The sequence below is a fragment of the Chinchilla lanigera genome, unplaced genomic scaffold, assembly GCF_000276665.1.
Source record: "Chinchilla lanigera isolate Chin_1 unplaced genomic scaffold, ChiLan1.0 scaffold00043, whole genome shotgun sequence".
NCBI lineage: Eukaryota > Metazoa > Chordata > Mammalia > Rodentia > Chinchillidae > Chinchilla > Chinchilla lanigera.
Window position 1 is genome coordinate 4,280,791 of NW_004955444.1, and position 6,625 is coordinate 4,287,415.

Sequence of the window (6,625 nt, forward strand, 5' to 3'; positions counted from 1 at the left end):
CAACCAGTAACAAATGCTGGTGAGGCTGTGGGGAAAAAGGAACCCTACTCCAGCACTGGTGGGAGTGTGGACTGGTGCAACTACTGTGGAAATCAGTGTCATGCTTCCTCTAAAACTACAACTGAAGGTTCAATTCAGCACAGCTTTTCCTCTTCTTGGTATCTCCCAAAAAGTTTGTAATAGCCAAATCTTGGAAATAGACCCAATGCCCATCAACGGAGGAATGTATAAAGGAGATATAGTTTTTAAAATTTATTTTAATTGATATATCAAAACAAGAATTGTGCATATTTATGGGGTTCTCTATGATGCCTTGATATATGTATACTTTGTGTGATGTTTACATCAGGTTAAATATATCCTCAAGCATATATCATTTCTTTATGGTGAGTGCATTTAAAATACAAATACTGCTGGGGATACAGCTCAGCAGCACAGTGCCTGCCTGGCAAGCACAAGTTCCTGAGTTTGATTTCCGATTACTCAGAGTCATGCTGTTGTTCAAAAGCATATCAGAACCTCTTGTTGCCTTTCAACAATACCTGAGTCTCCCCTGATCATGCCCCATCCTCCTCCCCATCCTTCTGGGCTACTGGTAACCAGCATTCTACTGCTACTTTCTGTGAGATCATAAAAAGGAATATTATAAAGGCTAACATCGCAAGGTTCTTTTTAAGGGAGAACTAATAGAAATGACATTATATCAGAGAGAAGTTTGCATTAATTTTGCTCCATAAATGAAGGCAAATGTGAATAGTCTCCCCGAGAATGGAGAAAATGAGCTCATAACACAGCACAGTAAAAGTGAGGTACAACGGTTAGTATTCTCCTCTGCATTAAACAATACATATGCTTCTTGTGTACATTTTTTGATCTCCTAGTAGGAAAAGCTATACAAATACCTAGAAGCATTTTATATTTTCAAATGGAAATATAACAACTGGAAACTAATTATATACTAACTACATCCTGATGATTAAGCGAAGGACATGGAGTGCATTAGCGGTGTCCAGACATAAAATTTCTCTAAGACTAGGACTTATGTTTTTTGTAAAGGCCTGAACTAAGAGCTTCTCAACATGGATGGGGCACAGTAGATGTTTACTCAATGTTTATTGTGATGATAAATGAAGATATCTTTTTATGATATAGGTACTTGTTGACAGTTCATCTGACTCTGACATACTTAATATGAGTAATATTTTATGTGATGAATGAAATGTAACTTGCCATCATTAGAAATAAACTTAGAAATATCAAACTGAGAGAAATGACAAACCCAGCGTAAATCTTCCTCAGCAGATGTTCCCTATTTCCTCATGTTCATGCATTTTCTAAATGTTAATATATCAAAACTCTTCTCAATATACAATTTGAAGAAACGACTGGCATCAGTTTTCTCTATCATCTATCCCACATCACCAAGGAAGACATCTTTTGTCCCTTGAGCCAAGCTGGTGGACTTTGGTTGAAGCAGGATAGAAGGTCCACTTTTGCTTATATTTTCTCTACTAGCGATAGGTTTGAAAACTTGAAAATAGATTTTGTGAAGTGTTAGATAACAGAGATGAGATTAATTGCCTAAATAGTGTGCATAACATGTATTGATTACAAGTGTATAGTGATGACTTAGTTGATTTTATTTGCTAGTTTTCAGATATGTATTGTTATATTAATAAATTAAGACCATGCTAGACATATAACCATGACAGAGTACTGCAATATTATTTGAATGTTACTTTTGTTTAATATTTGTCTCCTATCATTGAGACAACTTTTTACAAAAAAATAGGCAAAATGTTACAATCACGTGTATGCTTTTACTGGTATTTAAAAATGTAAGTGTAAAACTTATGTAAGAAAAACACTTGATTGCTCAGTTTTATTAAAATATATGAAAAAGCTCTGCAGAATAAGGAAAAAGAAAATCCTTTTGTTTACTGTAGTTTACATTTCAGATTGATCTACAAATACAGATGAGGTTGGGAAAAAGAAGTGTTTATATTTCTATCGTAGGGGCATATTAACAGTGTAAGTGCTATTCTGCTTTTATACAATGGTTTTGTTTGTTTGTTTGTTTTATTTGTTTTTTTTTCCGGTACTGGGAATCAAACTCTCCAACTTACGCTTACCAGGCAGGTGCAGTGCTGCTGAGCTAAACCCCTAGCCCCTGCTTTTATACAGTGAATTCTATCCTCCATCCAAATTGGCACACTGAATCCCTAACCCCCGATGGGATAATACTTAGAGATGGGGGTAGTGGATCACCTTCAGGAGAGGGCACTCGGCATCTTGGTGTGCTGGGTTGATGCCGGTGGTCTTGTACCAATCACTACAGTGTACTTAGTCCCTCAAACACTAAGCTTCCCTCACTTACTCATCCTTCTGCTTAAAAGGCCATCCCTCTTCTGGCTCCTGCTGTTCCTGATCTTTTACTGCTCAGCTCTCTTCTTTAGGGAATATTTTCTTCGCCTTCTCAATATTTGTCAGGCAACTCTGTATCCTAACCTCTACCTGTCTCTTGTAACACTTATTAAAATGGAGTTGTAAAATTATATATGTGATAGTTTATTGTCTGACAAATCTACCCCCAACTTACTACCCTATCCCTAGCCCAAAGAAGCTGAACTTGAATCTATGAGTCGGGAAGCAATCTATATCTGTTAGGTCCCTAGACCTTGTACGGTATTTGGCACGTAGCGAATGCCAGAAATGGTTGCAAGGCACATGCTCCATCTATGTTAGAAGGTGTTCAGTCTGGCTGCTGTCTGGCGGCTGAGTGGGGGAAGATAGGGTAGAAGGTCTGCTTGGTTGGAAGGCTAACATGAGCAGAGCTGAGGGAGTCTCTAAAGCATCAGTAGGCACGGTGGATAACATCAGATGTACAACTAACAACCTCCAGTCACACAATGACATGAGCGGTCCTAGATGTCATGCTACAGAAAGACTTGTGAAGGAAATGAAAATGCTAGAACTACACTTTTTAAAGTTATTTTCAAACCACCTAGAAAAAGTTTGGGAGAAGTGATGGGAAAATCTGACACTGAGAATAGGGAGCGGATGAAGTAAAAGTCCACACACATAAACTTTGAGATGATGCAATATTTCTTTCTCTATCTCTGTTTCCCTTTGCTAACAGTGAATGCACAGACAGAAGGCCTGCTGGGTCAACTGCATGCACTTCCTGTACCAAAGAAACTGAAGTAAAAGTATATGCAGTTATATTTTGCAAACAGTTTGATGAACATTCCAGGATTTTATATGTAACTCTTGGTTTAAAACCACATGGATGCAGAATGCATTTTATAAATGGATCATTGAATTCAAAGCTCATGACAATTTCATTTTGTATATGTTTAGAATATTGTGACTACTTTAACACTTCTTGTATGTTTCATTTCAGGTCCACCAACAAAATATTTTGTGGTCATTCCATTCATCTCTGTCTTTAACATCTTGTGCTTTACTTGCCAACCACCTACTTTTAATGTTTTATAGTTTGCATTTAACATGCTCAATGGATTCCATGTCCTTGCTTCAAAAATGTTGGCCTTTTGGCTTCTTTTACTTAAACCGTCTCTAAACGTTAGGTCTATGAGTTATATACAGCCATTATACAGTAGAATTTAATTTCTCCAAAAAAGATGTACATTTTGGGAATGTGGTTAGGGTTCAAGTACATGTACATTCAAACATAAAGTTAGCAAGATATGGTGATAAATAAATTTGGAAGTGACAATGAAAGACAGGAATGAGTCAAAATGATATTTAAGTTTTAACCATGTGCAACTGAGAAGAGAAATTTATTGAGTTAAGTAAAATAGAGGTAAATGCAATGAGAGCTGAAACAATAATTGTAGATGAAAACCCCAGGAATCCCAGGAAAACACAAAAGTAAAAGGTTGGGTGGGGGAAGTATTACATGTAAATGAGATGAAAAAGGAAAAATAAGCATGGTTAAAGAGTAATCGGTAGATGTCTCAGAACTGAAGCTGAGATACAAGCTTCCCTTACAAAGAGAGAAGTGAGTCACTATAATCAACATAACAATTAGGTCCAGAACCAAAGATCTTAATAGATAACTCACCACAAAGATGTCTTGTCCTCAGGAGTTAGTGACCCCACAGCACCACAGAATCTGTACTGAAAAGCTCCATGGCAGCCTGGACATGGAATTCTTCTTTGTGGCCAGTGTCACAGAAGACTCCAAAGCTCTCCCCAAGTGAAGTTCCTCGAGGATCATGTGAGTCTGATGATGACTGATCCCAAGGGCAGAGTGAGGGGTGCGTGGTAACTACAACCAAGTTGATTTAGAGACTATTGTGCTTGTGAAATTTCTTGTACATTTGAGTTTAACCATCAGGATTCCTACTCTCCACAATTAGAAAGTGGCACTTAAGAAGCCAGAAGTGTAGGTTCAGTACAGCAGTGGGAAATTATGCCGACGTTCATGGAGCAGAGAAAGGAAGTAAGACAGCTTAGGAAGGAGGCACTGAAGGGGACCAGAAGCCAGCAGCGAGAGAGACTTGACTATGCTGAGCAGTTGGGAAACAACTCCTTCAGAGAAAGGCAAACAGAACTGAAGAGAACGGAAATGTCCACGTGTGAGCAAACTCTAAATCTGTATCAACAGCACCTTTTCTCTGTTTGAAGCCTCCTCACATCAAAGATGCCTGCATCTCTGACTAGGATTTCATGAGCTATAATCTAAAACTTCCTCACTCCTGGACTTCCTATTTAGTTACAAGCCTAGTCAACCTAACCTATACTCTTTCTCTCTGTCCTTAGGCTTTTCTCAAAGATAGAAGGTCAATTTAATTCAGTTCAATGATTTGACGTATTTGCATCTATTGATTGCTTGGCCACTGATGAAGTGTCTTACTATCCTACCTCCTCGACTTCCCAGTCATCTGAAGCTCCTCTCCTAGAGTTGGAAAGACCCAGTCTCAGGCCACTAGGGTTTTCTGCTCAGTGGGAGAACCAGCCTCTAATGGAAGTGTGGGTGAACCAAGACTCATTCAGTTATTTATCGCAGGAAATTTCCATGTATACAAAGACATCATGCCTATGGTATAGACAAAGACATCATGTAGACAAAGACATCATGCCTATGGTATAGACTCAGAAATAAGTGCAGTTCCTTATTTATTTGCCAATGAAGGATGAATATTTTTAAAGGCAATAAATGATAGTTTTAATTTTATTGCAAGGACAGGGATGGGGGACCTAAATAAATCATGATATCATTTTCATGGTTCCTAATATTATTTTTTCTTTTGAAGAATCATATTATTTTCATGCTTTCAATTTAAAAATGTATTTTTTTTTTAGAACTGGGCGTTCAACTCAGGACCTCACGCTTGCCAGGCAGGTGCCGTGCCACTGAGCTAACCCCCTGGCCCCATGTTTTCAATTTAGATGAGGCTATTTGCCCATTTTCTACCTGAGAGAGGATACATTTATCAGAACTTCTTGGCACTGGCTCTAGCATTCGTCTGTATTTGTGGAGGAGCGGCACACATTTCATTTTCAGCACTGAGAAGATCAGAGAATACGGAGATTCCCCGCTATTCGCATGAGCAGCAGCAGTTTGGTTCAGGGCTAATCCATTCCTCCTCGGGCAGTAACTGCAATCGGTAGACACTGAACTTCACTTTCTTAAATACATCCAAAAGGCACTGATTAATATCCATTCTGAGAGGTTACTTATGCAATTTCTATGTTTGTGTGATAAAAAATAACTATTCTCATTAGTACTAATTATCACGGTGCTGCTGGAAGGCACTGCACAGATATTTTGGAAAAAAGGAGCTAAGGGCAGAATATTTTCCACCGTTTCCACGATCTGTCATAAAGACTCGTTCCTGCTGCATTTGCACACTTCATTATGGAAGAAATGCTCGGTGCCCCGCCCCCAAAGTAAGTGTAAGCCCGGTGAGTTGATTCCTTTGCCTCGCTCACTGAGCACGCACCAGCGTTTGGTGTGTCGCAGACTAACCGAGCTTGCGGAGGCTGGGAGTGTGCTCAGGGGTCAAGAAGCATCGCAGACATTGGCTCAACCATGGCTTTGTCTTCAACCTGCAGTTCAAACGTTTCTGCTTTGTAACAAAGACTCCTCAGCACCCCCGCCCCATTCCAGTTCATTGCTTCTGTGTCCTTGTTGCGTCTCCATGGTCTGGCCACACATCCTCAGTTGCTCTGATTGTTTGATGCCTGCCTACCCACTTCTTTAGTGAGCCCTCAGGCCCTGTTATTGACCTTAGCGATGGGAAAACGCTCGATAAAGGTATGAGTGAGCTCACAGCTAAGTACCATGTTGAGTAAAGTAATTCACCACATTTACCACCGGAAATGCAACTGTAGTCTGCTTCAACTGGAGAAAGGAATCTGACATCTTCACCTTCAGAAGGAAAATCGGAAGACAAGCAAGCCCCAGGGCTGCACTGTTTAGGTGTGGTGCTGCTCACCTTCCATCACTATAACAAAATGGTTCAGATAAGTAATTAACAAAGAGAAAAATGTTTTGAAAGTTTTCACCCAATTGACCTCATTGCTTTGGCACTGTGACAAGGCAGCAGAGCATCACAGGTGTGTGGCACAGCATTACAGGTGTGTGGCAGAGCAA

The 6,625-nt window shown here is 39.6% G+C and overlaps 1 long non-coding RNA gene across 2 annotated transcripts in view; it reads right to left on the reverse strand.

The window, feature by feature from the left end:
* The window catches only part of LOC102016528, a 36,974-nt gene extending 36,371 nt beyond the window's left edge, over nt 1–603 (reverse strand). For both annotated transcript variants that reach the window (XR_262239.1, XR_001235496.1), the window contains exon 1: nt 543–603. This is a non-coding gene — a long non-coding RNA (uncharacterized LOC102016528). The remainder of the gene's footprint in view (nt 1–542) is intronic.
* Between the last annotated feature and the right edge of the window lie 6,022 nt (nt 604–6,625).